General features: G+C 37.5%; 1 protein-coding gene across 5 annotated transcripts in view; it reads right to left on the bottom strand.

Moving 5' to 3' along the window:
- The window catches only part of LOC149774231 (uncharacterized), an 87847-nt gene extending 70095 nt beyond the window's left edge, over window positions 1-17752 (bottom strand). For all 5 annotated transcript variants that reach the window (XM_089945552.1, XM_089945551.1, XM_089945553.1 and 2 more), the window contains exon 1: window positions 17564-17752. The gene's annotated coding sequence lies outside the window, so the exon portion shown is untranslated. The remainder of the gene's footprint in view (window positions 1-17563) is intronic.
- Window positions 17753-18069: the final 317 nt, after the last annotated feature.

The raw sequence follows: 18069 nt of genomic DNA, 5'->3' as shown, positions 1-18069 counted from the left end.
CACTGTTGATATCGATTTTGTTAGTGATATGCTGAGTGCAGAAAAATCTCCGTGGACGTTAGGATATGCTATGACGATCCATTCTTCGCAGGGACTAACTGTAACCGATACTCGTGTCTGGATTGTAGATGACCACATAGAATGGTCTAATCTAATATATTTAGCGGTATCCAGAGTCAGAAAAATAAATCAACTAGGACGAATTGTTTTAGATAGAATAAATATTAACGATGAAATTAGCGAGTATGTGATTTAAAAGAAATTGATCAACTATAAACAAACTGATAAAAAAAATAATCATGAATTTGATTTAGATGTCGAATTTATTTTATCGCTGAAAGAGAAACAAAAAAATCACTGTGCCGGTTGTAACTGCATAATGACGTGGGATTATCAAAAACATGATTCCAGACAATTTACCGTAGACAGAATAAATAATAATTTAGGTCACAATCGCGATAATGTTACTTTGACGTGTTTAGAGTGTAATCGACGCGGAGTTGATTATCTAAGTGACTGAGGTAGTAATTGAGTATCAGTTGGTATTACTTGTAATTCTTCGCGAGTAAAACCTCGCTGTGGTGCTAATGAATCGAGTATATAAATTGCTGGTCTACCTGATGATCTCGTCACTGATACTATCTTATGTGTTGTCGTGCTCCAGATTGGATATGTTGCTCTTTTTCTACCACCCTCAGCCTCACCTGGTTTGTATAGATATCTAACGATGACATCACCGAGAACAAGTCGAGCTGAAAAATTGCGTCCCTTTATCGGTATAAAATCTTTCTGTATGGCGATCGTTGGTTTCATTGATATAGCTCTTGTTGTCTCCTTAATTATCCCAGAAATAACACCGGGCAGCCTGACAACCCAATCATTAGATCGTTTATTCTGAATAAACTCCATAGCATACTGATAACCAAAAAGTCTCTCAGCTAGTGTTTTATTGAATCTTTCAACAATTGCCTGATCATTATGAATATTAACCTTACCGCGTCTTATTTTTGTATTTTTTTTTGTTTCATCAATGAAGTAACCGCACCAAGAAATTCCCGTCCGGGATCAACTTGAAGTAAAATCGGATAGGTTAATGATCCTCGTTGATATATCTTTTCAAATGCATCAGCTACCTCAGCAGCTGTTTTCTTAGTTAATAGCTCGGCTTCTTTGTATCTGCTAGCATTATCTACTACGGTTAATACGTATTTATAGATTTTACCGTCAACAGTATCGTGTGATAAAAAACATTATATCAGCCTGATGAACCTCATTTGGTACGCTAACATCAAAATGAGCGTATTCAATTCGCTTAGGTGGTGATAGATAAATTTGCCATATAGCCTGTCTAGATAGCCAAGCAACAGCCGTGGATGGTTTTACTCGAGCAGCCTTTGCGAGTTTCTTGATAGCTGGTTTGCCACGCCAAAATCCAGCAGGAGACTAATAAATCGCTTCCATATTAATTACCAGCACCAAAAACTAATTTACCTTTCATTGCGTTTTAATTAACCACGAGTCTAATCTCTCCCTGATAGATTTATTTTTTATAGAATTTATTGCGTGAATTAAATTTACATCAGCAAGATGTCGCTGTTGAATATCTTTATTTCGATATGCTATATCATGAACTAGACAGACCTGATCAATCGCATTAATTGGCTCCTCACCTGAATTAGGTTGATCTTGATTATTTAATCTGATATCGAGTCTGGTACCTGGTCCGCAGTAGCTGTATCCTGGTAGGTGTTTTTCTCCAGAGTATTTAGCCCAGGGGAATCCTGGTAGCGATGATAACTTCGAGGTGATGTCACCTCTGTGGAATCTTTTTTTTTAGTTGATGAGGTAAATTTTTGTATTGCATTTTTCACATCTACCGGTGACGGCTGATCTCTTGTTGCGAGTAACAACCGTAGTTAACTCTATCGTTGGTGTGTGTGTTTTACATCTAACACAATATAAATCCATATTATAATTATACCATGAATGTAATTGATTTTTCAGCTACAAAAAAGTCTGTTCCTGTCAAACGTCATGCAGCGTTACCTAATTCGACCAGAATGATAATAATTGGACCATCATGGAGTGGAAAAACTCAGCTGTTGTTGAATTTGATAATGAGATGGCTGAAGTGGAATAGGTTATATTTAGTTGCACCATCTGTTGATGATCAACAATGTTATCGGATACTAAGAGAGTTCAATGACAACGCAGCGCTGCTAAATGACGGTAACGGTATTATTGATTTTATAACATATATCGAAGAAGCTCCCTCAGTTTATGATCTAGATGGCTCAGTTAATAATTTAGTTGTATATGACGATGTAATGTTAGATAAACAAAATAATCCTGCTAGAACATTTCCCCGTGGTCGACACAAAAACACTGTTGTTATTTATGTAACTCAGAGGTATACTCAGATACCTAAAGTGATCAGAGATAACTGTAATGTTTTAGTTGTTTTTAATGGTGTTGATGCTCGTACATTAAGAAATATTCATCAAACTTGGTACGGTGGCGACATGGATATAAATAAATTCAGAAACTTTTTCTCACGAGCTCAAGCTACTCCATATGGATTTGTAACAGTAAAAGTAGTAAAGGGGGATACATTAGCGACAATGGGAATTAGCATTACAGACCCCCCTGGGACAGATTAGCGACAAGGGAAATTTAACATGGAGAAAAATCGTGGGTCAGATTAGCGTCAAGGGAAATTAACATGGAGAAAAATCGTGGGACTGTTGAGCGTCAAGGGGAATTGAACATGGGAATAGAGTGTGGGTCTATCTAGGGACTAGGGGAATTTAACATATGGAAATTGAACATGGTGGGTCTGTATAGCGTCAAGGGGAATTGAACATGGTGGGATTGTCTAGGGACAATGATGGTAGAGGGTCAAACACAACAGAGACAGAAACATACATACACTAGTACAAGCGTGAGATTTATATATAAAGCATTACCAAGACCTGAAATCTTGCTGGGGTGTTCAAAAATTTGCATAATTGTAATGATGCTATAAATAGCTATAATCAAGGAAATGCTCAACGACAAAATGGATGTGACTAAAAGTAACGCTAAAATGACGAAATTGTCCCAGAATTTAAAGGAAAATAAACATATCCCCGAAAATTAAGTTACAATGGTTTAGACTAAAATGGATAAAATTAGTAACTACTTACAATATCAACTTCTGTGACGATCGTGAATAAATACCTATGTATCTATAATCAGCTGAAATTCCTATGAAATCCCACTATCTATTTATAGCTCCAACTTGTGGGTTTTTCCTTTGGAAAATCCCACTATCTTTTTATAGCCTCAGCTTGAGTGACGTTCCTGTTTATGAATTCTAATATATATGTAAAGCTACAAAATGTGGAAATCCCCAAGTCGATATTTATAGTCTCAAAATTTCCAGCCTCAGTGACGTCACTGTACTGAACACTAGGGGATAAATGGCAACAGTGTTGCAAGTGGCTGACCTGAATACGCGCTACTGTAGGTAGGTAGGTAGAGTGTATCTGATAGGGAAAAAGTGAGTTTTATAGGGACAAACAGAGACCAATACACACACACACACACACAGAGAAGAGGAAAAAACAAACCCCAAATATACTATCCACACTCGGGAGGAAGAAAAAAAAACAACCAAATATACGATCTACACAACGTACGCGAACACACACACACACACACACACACACACAGGGAAGAGGAAAAAACAAAATCCAAATATACTATCAACACAGAAGGGAGATAATACAAACCCCAAATAAACTATCCACACAAACGTACGCGAACGCATACAGACCCCAAATAAACTATCCACACAAACGTACGCGAACGCATACAAACCCCAAATATACTATCCACACTCGGGAGGAAGAAGAAAAAACAACCAAATATACGATCTACACAACGTACGCTAACACACACACACACAAACACACACACAGAGAAGAGGAAAAAACAAACCCCAAATATACTATCCACACTCGGGAGGAAGAAAAAAAAAACAACCAAATATACGATCTACACAACGTACGCGAACACACACACACACACACACACACACACACACACACACACACACACACACACACACAGGGAAGAGGAAAAAACAAAATCCAAATATACTATCAACACAGAAGGGAGATAATACAAACCCCAAATAAATTATCCACACAAACGTACGCGAACGCATACAAACCCCAAATAAACTATCCACACAAACGTACGCGAACGCATACAAACCCCAAATATACCATCCACACTCGGGAGGAAGAAGAAAAAACAACCAAATATACGATCTACACAACGTACGCTAACACACACACACACACACACACACACACACACACACACACACACACACACACGCACACCACAGAGGGAAGAAGAAAACCATTATACACTATCCACACGGAGTGAAGAAATAACCCTTTATATATATATATACTATCAACAGAGAGTGAAGAAAATAACCCATTATATTCCATCAACACAGAGTGAAGAAGAAAAAGTTTTTTGAAAGCACCTAAGCCCTCACCTGCAATGACCAACTCTGCCAAACACCTACACCCCACCCCACCCCCCACTCCCAACACTACAAAACCCATTTAACCCGTTATTTTATGGCATCAGTGTGTGCTTTAGGAAACATCAAGACACAAAATGATGGATGAATAGACTGACTATTGTTTACGGACTTGCATGCCTAAAGAGCGTGCGTGAAGGAAAACATCCTTCCATTTCAATTCTAACTAAAACATGATCCAGAGGGATAGAGAGGTGAAAGAGCACAATTTCATAAAGTGTGAGTAAAAACAAAACACGCCATCCTTATTATACAATGTCAAGACCAAGAGACACTTACGTTTTCTTTCTGGTCTATTCTCTTTTAGAAGGTAGTATGAAATTTCACATCAGGGCCAACGCATCGGCTCACATTGTCAATTTTTCCATTTCCATGTCTTTACTGGCACAAGTTCTTCATCATCTTCAATTTCTTCTTCTTCTTCTTCTGAATCCCTCTTCTCTGTTTCGTCTTGTTTTTTTTTTCTTCTCTTTTCTCGTAGGGCACTCTGAATTCCAGTGTCCTTTCCCCTGACAACGATATTAGGTATCTTGACTTTTGTCTCTCTTTCTTAGACGAAGCAGGTATTTTGGAGACAAATACCCATTTACCTTTGCAGATATAGCAAACTTAGCACACACTTTCGTATGACTCTCATCAAATCAACGACCAAAAGAGTAAGTTTTGTTGCCACTTTCGCCTGTGAATTATGCTTTCGTATGACTTTTAGCAAATATTTGACCAGCAGGTCGATCTGTGCTGACTCTTCCATCTTCGTGATCGTTTGAGAGCGGAATGAATACTCTGACGCTAAGACACTCTCCTTATATACAGGGACCTGCTGCGTATGAAACCTAGTCAAATGTAATTTTGCAATAAGATGAAACGATTTCATTGAGGAAGTAAAAGGCAATGATGTACCTTATCGCCTCACACAAAACCTGAAGTGTTAGCTTAGATCCGTGTCAGCAATTTCGAAGACATAACTGAGCTTTCATCAATGCTCTCCATTTATACCACAAAACCACGAGTCCTGATTCACGCCAAAAGAAATTTCGTTCGGTCCATAAAAAATAGTATCACATCCGAGAAACGCAAAACCGAACTTCCAGAAAACTGAGAACGACGGCTTACACCTACAACGTGAAATGTATGAGTTCAAGTAGTGCGTAAAACTTAGTCAAATTAAATTTTTATAGTCAAGACGAAACGATCTCTTTTCGAAGAAGAAAGCAGACACCAAGCGACAATGGCGATCCGTGTCACACAACACTTTTCAAAATGTATATGATCAGAGGTTTGTTCTAGCGATCTGCACGGTTAAATTAAATGTTGATGTATTTTGCAATAAGACGGACACAATTTCCATGGGATCGCCCATGGAACCATTGTTCGTGCATTAGTTTAATTTTTTAAAATATTTTTTATATAAATCGCCTATAGGATAGACCCAGTAAAACATGGCCATTCTCGTCACTGTGTGAATAGCTACTCAAGTCAATTCGAAGTGAACGCGGTAAGAAAATAAGTATAGCCAATGAAATGGCTTACAACGGGTGATGCATTGTTTTGTTCTAGGACTGTGTGGCATAATAATCCCTATGTTCTTGCGTTGTTACCATTACAGTGCAGACAGACTGAAATGTGAACTTACAAGCCCTCTTTGTGTGTGTGTGTTGTACCATTTCTTCTTACCACATCAAAATACTGAGCGTCACAGTATTGGTTCGCGTTTTCAAGCTGACCATTTTTTTTTATATCTCACTTAAACATTTTAACATAAACACTCACACTCACATCGGTAGAGTCAGAACAGACGTGTTACAGTACTGAGGGGCATGTTATCTTTTTTTTTTTTTGTTTTTTGTTTTTTTTTCAAGCTAATAAATTGGGGGTTTGTATGAAGTAAAGAACCGAAAGTACAGTGAAACTCAAGGATGATGACCCAATCTGTCTGTCTATTGATGCGTGTATTTACTTAAGAAGAAATATGACCTCTAAAACACAAAGAGATACGGCAAGCATGATTAGAATGAACATAACGATGTTTTCCTTCACGCCCGTGTAATTTAGAGCTTCAATCCTCTTTGAAGACAAACTTGGTCTCCTTTTGTAGGGCTTGAAATAATAAAAAATCTGAAAAAATCTTAAACACTTTGCTATAGATAATTTCATCAACAGACTAAACAACATAAATACCGTTACAACACTAGAAAGCCTTAAATCTTCTATCAAAAAGAAATGCATAAAAAAATTAAAGATTAACGATAACTAACCAATGAAACCGAATTTAACAAAGGCAGTGACATGTGAAGAAATGGCTCTCACTTTGGAAAGGTAGGCGAACGTACTCTGTCATGCACCATCAACTTGAAAAAAAATTATAAACAGAGAGAAACCTGAATTCAAAATTCAGTTTGTTTTCTTCAAAATTGTTTCGTTTCTTTTTTCTTTCTTTTGGAACAAATCTAAGCACTAATATAGAGTGGAAAAGGGAAAATGCACATACAAGCTTTGATATTTCTTTAAAAAAATGAGGGGATATTCCTAACGTTCATAATCACCTATATATGCTTGGACTTGTCTGTGACTTATCCACAAAACAAGATGTACATATTTCTGGTCAAGCTGCAAGTGTGTGCGTGGTTTTGAAAATGGTAAAAATTGGATATACAATTTTCTCGTGACACTTATAAAGTGAAGAGTCTGTGCAAGTGTCAAAAGCCAAAGTCATATAAGTTTTGTATTTTGTACGGCTTGTAAAGATTTCCACTTTAGAAAATGTGAAGTATCACAAGTTATTATCACAAACAGAAGTGGAACATAGGGGATTGCAAGAAAGAAAATAACCCAGACAGTTGGTGTCATCAAGAGTGCTAGAGACGGTACCCGAACTTGCTTGCCTGCTTACTTGAATTAAAGTGATTTTCGCTCTAATGGAGCATATATCACTGGTTTAATAACGCACCGCGTGATTTTTAATTACTCCTGGGGAAGGAAAGAGACCCTCATCCCCAGGCTTTTATGTACTCACAGACTACTTTTAAATTTAGCCACTCAGGTGTAGGACTAACTAGTCCTTAACAACCTGACTGAAAGGCTTTAAACATGAGTGGGAATAGTCTCACCACACACTCATTTTTCTGTCCGAGCGTGGTAAAGGAGGAAAAAAGGTGCTCAAAAAGACAGCCATGGGTGTTAAGTACTCAACAGAACGCTAGCCCGTACTTATTTCAAATCAAGTCCCGTTTTTGCTAATAGACAGTAAAAAGTACCAATAATGTGTTAACCACTTGTGCAATTAGTTCAAATCTAACGAGTCTGTTAAATTTCCTACTTCCTAACATATCTATCTAATATTAGTACTTAGTGTAGTGTACATAAAAATAGCCATACTGATCTTATTTAAATTATTATGTCTAAGAGACATATACCAGTTTGGTCACTGTTAGGTTTAAAAAGTTAAGTTTGTTGCGGTGTTCCAATGGGTCAAGTTTGTTTCGAGAATAGTTTAGTCAAGGAGGGATACCAAGCCAAATATGGTTCCCTAGTTAATAAAAAGCAATCTTTTGGAGCCCTAAAAAAGGCTGTTTTTTTCTGTTAGAAGGTAACACGTCTCTCTTTTGCTTTCACGTTCTTTCTCGCACTCCTAGTCTCATGATTCTTGATATCAGGAAATGCGTAGCCATGATGGGCGGCAATGTAAGCAGCGGCTTCTACCAGTTGACTGAGGGGGTATCCAGCGTAGGTTTGTTTGTAGAATTGGGAAGAACTCTGACCCTAATCCCCATTGAGAAGGTCTTGGTTTAAAGGTGTCTAGAGATTTGTAGGCAACGTATTGTATGACTCTAATAAACTACCCTGCTAGCCTATCGCGTGCTGAAAAATGGCGTTAAACACTACAACAACAACAACGTTCTTTTCTCACTCCGATACTGCAGGCAATCTCAGCTGAAAGAACAACCACAACAACAATAACAGCGACAGACACCATAGCAGCAGACTTGAAACTATCTACCTCAACTAAAGAATTAGTATCAGAACCAGAAGAGGAAATTGAGGCGGTTGAGGAGGAGGAGGGGGACGCTGACACTCGTTGAGAAGTACACCGAAATGGGACTAGATCAAGCATTGTATGACGTCAACAAAGCAGGGTAGTTTATTAGAGTCATACAATACGTTGCCTACAAATCTCTAGACACCTTTAAACCAAGACCTTCTCAATGGGGATTAGGGTCAGAGTTCTTCCCAATTCTACAAACAAACCTACGCTGGATACCCCCTCAGTCAACTGGTAGAAGCCGCTGCTTACATTGCCGCCCATCATGGCTACGCATTTCCCGATATCAAGAATCATGAGACTAGGAGTGCGAGAAAGAACGTGAAAGCAAAAGAGAGACGTGTTACCTTCTAACAGAAAAAAACAGCCTTTTTTAGGGCTCCAAAAGATTGCTTTTTATTAACTAGGGAACCATATTTGGCTTGGTATCCCTCCTTGACTAAACTATTCTCGAAACAAACTTGACCCATTGGAACACCGCAACAAACTTAACTTTTTAAACCTAACAGTGACCAAACTGGTATATGTCTCTTAGACATAATAATTTAAATAAGATCAGTATGGCTATTTTTATGTACACTACACTAAGTACTAATATTAGATAGATATGTTAGGAAGTAGGAAATTTAACAGACTCGTTAGATTTGAACTAATTGCACAAGTGGTTAACACATTATTGGTACTTTTTACTGTCTATTAGCAAAAACGGGACTTGATTTGAAATAAGTACGGGCTAGCGTTCTGTTGAGTACTTAACACCCATGGCTGTCTTTTTGAGCACCTTTTTTCCTCCTTTACCACGCTCGGACAGAAAAATGAGTGTGTGGTGAGACTATTCCCACTCATGTTTAAAGCCTTTCAGTCAGGTTGTTAAGGACTAGTTAGTCCTACACCTGAGTGGCTAAATTTAAAAGTAGTCTGTGAGTACATAAAAGCCTGGGGATGAGGGTCTCTTTCCTTCCCCAGGAGTAATTAAAAATCACGCGGTGCGTTATTAAACCAGTGATATATGCTCCATTAGAGCGAAAATCACTTTAATTCAAGTAAGCAGGCAAGCAAGTTCGGGTACCGTCTCTAGCACTCTTGATGACACCAACTGTCTGGGTTATTTTCTTTCTTGCAATCCCCTATGTTCCACTTCTGTTTGTGATAATAACTTGTGATACTTCACATTTTCTAAAGTGGAAATCTTTACAAGCCGTACAAAATACAAAACTTATATGACTTTGGCTTTTGACACTTGCACAGACTCTTCACTTTATAAGTGTCACGAGAAAATTGTATATCCAATTTTTACCATTTTCAAAACCACGCACACACTTGCAGCTTGACCAGAAATATGTACATCTTGTTTTGTGGATAAGTCACAGACAAGTCCAAGCATATATAGGTGATTATGAACGTTAGGAATATCCCCTCATTTTTTTAAAGAAATATCAAAGCTTGTATGTGCATTTTCCCTTTTCCACTCTATATTAGTGCTTAGATTTGTTCCAAAAGAAAGAATAAAGAAACGAAACAATTTTGAAGAAAACAAACTGAATTTTGAATTCAGGTTTCTCTCTGTTTATAATTTTTTTTCAAGTTGATGGTGCATGACAGAGTACGTTCGCCTACCTTTCCAAAGTGAGAGCCATTTCTTCACATGTCACTGCCTTTGTTAAATTCGGTTTCATTGGTTAGTTATCGTTAATCTTTAATTTTTTTATGCATTTCTTTTTGATAGAAGATTTAAGGCTTTCTAGTGTTGTAACGGTATTTATGTTGTTTAGTCTGTTGATGAAATTATCTATAGCAAAGTGTTTAAGATTTTTTCAGATTTTTTATTATTTCAAGCCCTACAAAAGGAGACCAAGTTTGTCTTCAAAGAGGATTGAAGCTCTAAATTACACGGGCGTGAAGGAAAACATCGTTATGTTCATTCTAATCATGCTTGCCGTATCTCTTTGTGTTTTAGAGGTCATATTTCTTCTTAAGTAAATACACGCATCAATAGACAGACAGATTGGGTCATCATCCTTGAGTTTCACTGTACTTTCGGTTCTTTACTTCATACAAACCCCCAATGTATTAGTTTGAAAAAAAAACAAAAAACAAAAAAAAAAAAAGATAACATGCCCCTCAGTACTGTAACACGTCTGTTCTGACTCTACCGATGTGAGTGTGAGTGTTTATGTTAAAATGTTTAAGTGAGATATAAAAATAAATGGTCAGCTTGAAAACGCGAACCAATACTGTGACGCTCAGTATTTTGATGTGGTAAGAAGAAATGGTACAACACACACACACAAAGAGGGCTTGTAAGTTCACATTTCAGTCTGTCTGCACTGTAATGGTAACAACGCAAGAACATAGGGATTATTATGCCACACAGTCCTAGAACAAAACAATGCATCACCCGTTGTAAGCCATTTCATTGGCTATACTTATTTTCTTACCGCGTTCACTTCGAATTGACTTGAGTAGCTATTCACACAGTGACGAGAATGGCCATGTTTTACTGGGTCTATCCTATAGGCGATTTATATAAAAAATATTTTAAAAAATTAAACTAATGCACGAACAATGGTTCCATGGGCGATCCCATGGAAATTGTGTCCGTCTTATTGCAAAATACATCAACATTTAATTTAACCGTGCAGATCGCTAGAACAAACCTCTGATCATATACATTTTGAAAAGTGTTGTGTGACACGGATCGCCATTGTCGCTTGGTGTCTGCTTTCTTCTTCGAAAAGAGATCGTTTCGTCTTGACTATAAAAATTTAATTTGACTAAGTTTTACGCACTACTTGAACTCATACATTTCACGTTGTAGGTGTAAGCCGTCGTTCTCATTTTTCTAGAAGTTCGGTTTTGCGTTTCTCGGATGTGATACTATTTTTTATGGACCGAACGAAATTTCTTTTGGCGTGAATCAGGACTCGTGGTTTTGTGGTATAAATGGAGAGCATTGATGAAAGCTCAGTTATGTCTTCGAAATTGCTGACACGGATCTAAGCTAACACTTCAGGTTTTGTGTGAGGCGATACGGTACATCATTGCCTTTTACTTCCTCAATGAAATCGTTTCATCTTATTGCAAAATTACATTTGACTAGGTTTCATACGCAGCAGGTCCCTGTATATAAGGAGAGTGTCTTAGCGTCAGAGTATTCATTCCGCTCTCAAACGATCACGAAAATGGAAGAGTCAGCACAGATCGACCTGCTGGTCAAATATTTGCTAAAAGTCATACGAAAGCATAATTCACAGGCGAAAGTGGCAACAAAACTTACTCTTTTGGTCGTTGATTTGATGAGAGTCATACGAAAGTGTGTGCTAAGTTTGCTATATCTGCAAAGGTAAATGGGTATTTGTCTCCAAAATACCTGCTTCGTCTAAGAACGAGAGACAAAAGTCAAGATACCTAATATCGTTGTCAGGGGAAAGGACACTGGAATTCAGAGTGCCCTACGAGAAAAGAGAAGAAAAAAAAAAACAAGACGAAACAGAGAAGAGGGATTCAGAAGAAGAAGAAGAAGAAATTGAAGATGATGAAGAACTTGTGCCAGTAAAGACATGGAAATGGAAAATTGACAATGTGAGCCGATGCGTTGGCCCTGATGTGAAATTTCATACTACCTTCTAAAAGAGAATAGACCAGAAAGAAAACGTAAGTGTCTCTTGGTCTTGACATTGTATAATAAGGATGGCGTGTTTTGTTTTTACTCACACTTTATGAAATTGTGCTCTTTCACCTCTCTATCCCTGTGGATCATGTTTTAGTTAGAATTGAAATGGAAGGATGTTTTCCTTCACGCACGCTCTTTAGGCATGCAAGTCCGTAAACAATAGTCAGTCTATTCATCCATCATTTTGTGTCTTGATGTTTCCTAAAGCACACACTGATGCCATAAAATAACGGGTTAAATGGGTTTTGTAGTGTTGGGAGTGGGGGGTGGGGTGGGGTGTAGGTGTTTGGCAGAGTTGGTCATTGCAGGTGAGGGCTTAGGTGCTTTCAAAAAACTTTTTCTTCTTCACTCTGTGTTGATGGAATATAATGGGTTATTTTCTTCACTCTCTGTTGATAGTATATATATATATATATAAAGGGTTATTTCTTCACTCCGTGTGGATAGTGTATAATGGTTTTCTTCTTCCCTCTGTGGTGTGCGTGTGTGTGTGTGTGTGTGTGTGTGTGTGTGTGTGTGTGTGTGTGTGTGTGTGTTAGCGTACGTTGTGTAGATCGTATATTTGGTTGTTTTTTCTTCTTCCTCCCGAGTGTGGATGGTATATTTGGGGTTTGTATGCGTTCGCGTACGTTTGTGTGGATAGTTTATTTGGGGTTTGTATGCGTTCGCGTACGTTTGTGTGGATAATTTATTTGGGGTTTGTATTATCTCCCTTCTGTGTTGATAGTATATTTGGATTTTGTTTTTTCCTCTTCCCTGTGTGTGTGTGTGTGTGTGTGTGTGTGTGTGTGTGTGTTCGCGTACGTTGTGTAGATCGTATATTTGGTTGTTTTTTTTTCTTCCTCCCGAGTGTGGATAGTATATTTGGGGTTTGTTTTTTCCTCTTCTCTGTGTGTGTGTTTGTGTGTGTGTGTGTTAGCGTACGTTGTGTAGATCGTATATTTGGTTGTTTTTTCTTCTTCCTCTCGAGTGTGGATAGTATATTTGGGGTTTGTATGCGTTCGCGTACGTTTGTGTGGATAGTTTATTTGGGGTCTGTATGCGTTCGCGTACGTTTGTGTGGATAGTTTATTTGGGGTTTGTATTATCTCCCTTCTGTGTTGATAGTATATTTGGATTTTGTTTTTTCCTCTTCCCTGTGTGTGTGTGTGTGTGTGTGTGTGTGTGTGTGTTCGCGTACGTTGTGTAGATCGTATATTTGGTTGTTTTTTTTCTTCCTCCCGAGTGTGGATAGTATATTTGGGGTTTGTTTTTTCCTCTTCTGTGTGTGTGTGTGTGTGTGTGTGTGTGTGTGTGTGTGTGTGTGTGTGTTAGCGTACGTTGTGTAGATCGTATATTTGGTTGTTTTTTCTTCTTCCTCCCGAGTGTGGATAGTATATTTGTGGTTTGTATGCGTTCGCGTACGTTTGTGTGGATAGTTTATTTGGGGTTTGTATGCGTTCGCGTACGTTTGTGTGGATAGTTTATTTGGGGTTTGTATTATCTCCCTTCTGTGTTGATAGTATATTTGGATTTTGTTTTATCCTCTTCCCTCTGTGTGTGTGTGTGTGTGTGTGTGTGTGTGTGTGTGTGTGTGTGTGTGTGTGTTCGCGTACGTTGTGTAGATCGTATATTTGGTTGTTTTTTTTTCTTCCTCCCGAGTGTGGATAGTATATTTGGGGTTTGTTTTTTCCTCTTCTCTGTGTGTTTGTGTGTGTGTATTGGTCTCTGTTTGTCCCTATAAAACTCACTTTTTCCCTATCAGATACACTCTACCTACCTACCTACAGTAGCGCGTATTCAGGTCAGCCACTTGCAACACTGTTGCCATTTATCCCCTAGTGTTCAGTACAGTGACGTCACTGAGGCTGGAAATTTTGAGACTATAAATATCGACTTGGGGATTTCCACATTTTGTAGCTTTACATATATATTAGAATTCATAAACAGGAACGTCACTCAAGCTGAGGCTATAAAAAGATAGTGGGATTTTCCAAAGGAAAAACCCACAAGTTGGAGCTATAAATAGATAGTGGGATTTCATAGGAATTTCAGCTGATTATAGATACATAGGTATTTATTCACGATCGTCACAGAAGTTGATATTGTAAGTAGTTACTAATTTTATCCATTTTAGTCTAAACCATTGTAACTTAATTTTCGGGGATATGTTTATTTTCCTTTAAATTCTGGGACAATTTCGTCATTTTAGCGTTACTTTTAGTCACATCCATTTTGTCGTTGAGCATTTCCTTGATTATAGCTATTTATAGCATCATTACAATTATGCAAATTTTTGAACACCCCAGCAAGATTTCAGGTCTTGGTAATGCTTTATATATAAATCTCACGCTTGTACTAGTGTATGTATGTTTCTGTCTCTGTTGTGTTTGACCCTCTACCATCATTGTCCCTAGACAATCCCACCATGTTCAATTCCCCTTGACGCTATACAGACCCACCATGTTCAATTTCCATATGTTAAATTCCCCTAGTCCCTAGATAGACCCACACTCTATTCCCATGTTCAATTCCCCTTGACGCTCAACAGTCCCACGATTTTTCTCCATGTTAATTTCCCTTGACGCTAATCTGACCCACGATTTTTCTCCATGTTAATTTCCCTTGTCGCTAATCTGACCCACGATTTTTCTCCATGTTAAATTTCCCTTGTCGCTAATCTGTCCCAGGGGGGTCTGTAATCCTAATTCCCATTGTCGCTAATGTATCCCCCTTTACTACTAGTAAATCTATCTGATCCCAGGTCATGATATCGAGTGGGTCTAGATTAAATCTTTTAACCATAATATTTATCTCCGATATAAACTTTTGACTGTAATCTTCTGCGTAATCTTCTAATTATAGCCCTACTCGATTAGACGATAGCAGCAGGGAGGGCACCTACCTAAAGTCGGTCGTATATATAGAATCAAAAAAAAAAAAAAAAAAAATTCACGTAGAGTATTTTTTTTTCAGCTAAATCTTCAAACTAAGGTTTCATTAATGGAACGGGTTTCAATAACGAGTAAGCTTCCCCAGGAAGCCTCTATTAGGTAAATAGAGCACTTCTACGAGAGAGTTTTCTGTGGAAGATTTATTTTTTGTTGGAAACCCTAGGTCTGTTTGTCCTCCCTGCTGTTTAAACCACAATATCATATGCTAGCGGAAAACAAGTCCTTTTGTTCCTGTTCATAATAAATTCCTGTAAGGTTTCAAATATTAATTTCGATTTCCTTCCGTCCGTAATATGGCTAAACTAATGCACGATAGCACGATGATATCAGTATGAAACTCACTCTTTTATCAAATACTCTTATGTTAAGCAAAATTACCTTCCGCCTCCAGTGCATCGAACGTAAACATATCTTAACCTGTTATGATGACTTTACTTCTTGTTTACTTTCACGGGATATGCATATAGCATACTTCTTGTGCCAACGGTTTGGGATCTAAACATGATGATTAAAATGCTTTGAAACTACTCTAGACAATTTAGTAAGCTATCACACTCTCGTGTATTCGAAATATTAATCATGAATATCATTTATGAAATGAGAGAGAGAGAGAGAGAGGGAGGGGAGGTTTATGGTATCATCGGTATACTAGTTTAATACGTTTTGTTGTTGCTGTTGTTGTTGTTTTCTATTCCAGGTGGTACTTGATACCGTACTTTTGCACTTCACCATTTCTTTGGTAGTTTCCATCATAAAAGAATGTACGGAAATTCCCGAGCAATCATGTTACGAATGTATTGATCATTTATATCCTATGACAAAATGACTGTAACATTTTTCTTTTTAGAAATAGTTATATTTGTCCCAGAATATTAGAAATATAATGATATTTATGAACTTCAAGGTTCCCTGCCTATTATATCAATAGTTCAGCTAGTAAGATACAGGCTTCAGTTTAAGCACTTCCTATGTCTATCAGCAAGCGCAATGATTTCAGCACAATATGTTATTAGGATGTCACCTATAGTGTCACCGTATTAGTCCCACTTTAGTTAGAGTGTTTAGATGACAACTTAAAGAACAGTTAACATATAAACAGCAAATGCGCCTACTATAGGGTAGTGACCATTCGATTTGTTTTCTTGGGAGAAGAGGACTGATATTTCCTTTCCAGATAAGATTGTTCAGTTTCTTTATCGTAAAACAATTAAATTTTTAAATACTATAATAAATAAAATATGGCGTTCTTTTGCTACAAATCAGTGCAATACATTTTCCAGCATTATGAGAATCAAAATTGCCTCGCAAATATAAATGAATGGTCACTAATATGATTGCTTTATACCATGGTACGAATGGCAGCATGTTCAGATATACAGCGGTACAAACCTTTATGTGGTGCCTAAAGCTAATAGATATTCTCTTCAATAATTTCTTACGCCCTTCTTAGTATTGCGCTTTACTAGAACCTAGGTGACATACCCAACTAAATGCTTTTTTAGAATACTTACTGCGACGAAAAAGTGTGCCAAATGTAAATTGACAGACTCACGTGTGACGTGCGTTTTTGTTAAGGAAGGGTAGGGGTGCATATTTAAGATTTTGTTTCTTCACTGACAACACAATTTGTTTGGGCGGGGGATAAGAGGTGGGTGTTGTATTCGTTTTTTTTTCATGTTGGATATGCTGTAGATATTCCAAAACACACACACAACTAAGATTCTTATACGCTGTGTTTCATTTCATCTTTAATAGCACACTAATTTGCAACTGAAGGTTTTTATTGTATTCATATATAAATAACATCTAGTGAAGAGGCCATGAACAAGTTATGCATGAGACATTTTCGATTTAATATGGGAAATAAACATAAAAAAATAGCTGGCAAATGTACAACTGTCCTTGTACCATGTGATTACATATTCTCAAAAAAAGTGCTGACATTATGCAGAACAACATACGTCATCTATATACAATATTTTGTTCCAGGTTTACTACTACTTTCTCTCTCTCTCTCTGTCAAAAGACAATGTTATATTGGACCCAATAAATCAAATGCTAGTAAATATCGTATCTAGTTGTCCCACATTTTAGGGATAACGATTGCTAGAGGAATACAATATATATGCTATATTATAAAGACTCACATACACACACACACACACACAAACACACACACACATATATTGATTCGAAAAATGTATTTAGTACCAATTTATATACACTTGTGACTCATTACAAGTAAATATCGTGTTTTTAATTTTCGCAAATGTTTTATTATGTTAGGACGCGACACATATTGAACTATTACATACCGCAATCAAGCTCCGTTCTAATGTCCACGTCAAGTTCTCTGAGACGATTATGATGAAAGAATTTCCATGAACTAGCACATGTTTCCAGTTAGTATACTTTGTGACAGCTTACCTATTAGTCTGCTGTCGTTTGCAGTTATGTCACAACTACTTTAATAGACACTAAAACCTAGCATAGGTACTCATAGACAGACCAGTATGTATGCACTGTATGTATATTACGTCATTGATAAAAGTATATACCCATGTCTCTTAAATATCATATGCAAGTTTGGCACATATTCAAACAAGTAATGAATAGCATATCAAAGTGACGTGTGACAGGTAAGGGACAGACAGGTACTAATCTGGCCTTCTCTATTTTGACATTTGCACGATGAAAAGTAACCGTTTTTTATGAGTTGCTTTGGCCAAATCGGTGTTGACTTCAAAACGCTAGGTACATAGGTTAGACACCTCCTCGGTTAATATGAATAGATAGATAGATATATGGATGGATGGGTGGA

The sequence above is a fragment of the Sinohyriopsis cumingii genome, unplaced genomic scaffold (assembly GCF_028554795.1).
Source record: "Sinohyriopsis cumingii isolate HCF-2022 unplaced genomic scaffold, ASM2855479v2 utg000360l, whole genome shotgun sequence".
Lineage (NCBI taxonomy): Eukaryota > Metazoa > Mollusca > Bivalvia > Unionida > Unionidae > Sinohyriopsis > Sinohyriopsis cumingii.
The sequence above is the reverse complement of the archived record's forward strand: the minus strand, read 5'-3'. Positions and strand labels throughout refer to the sequence as shown.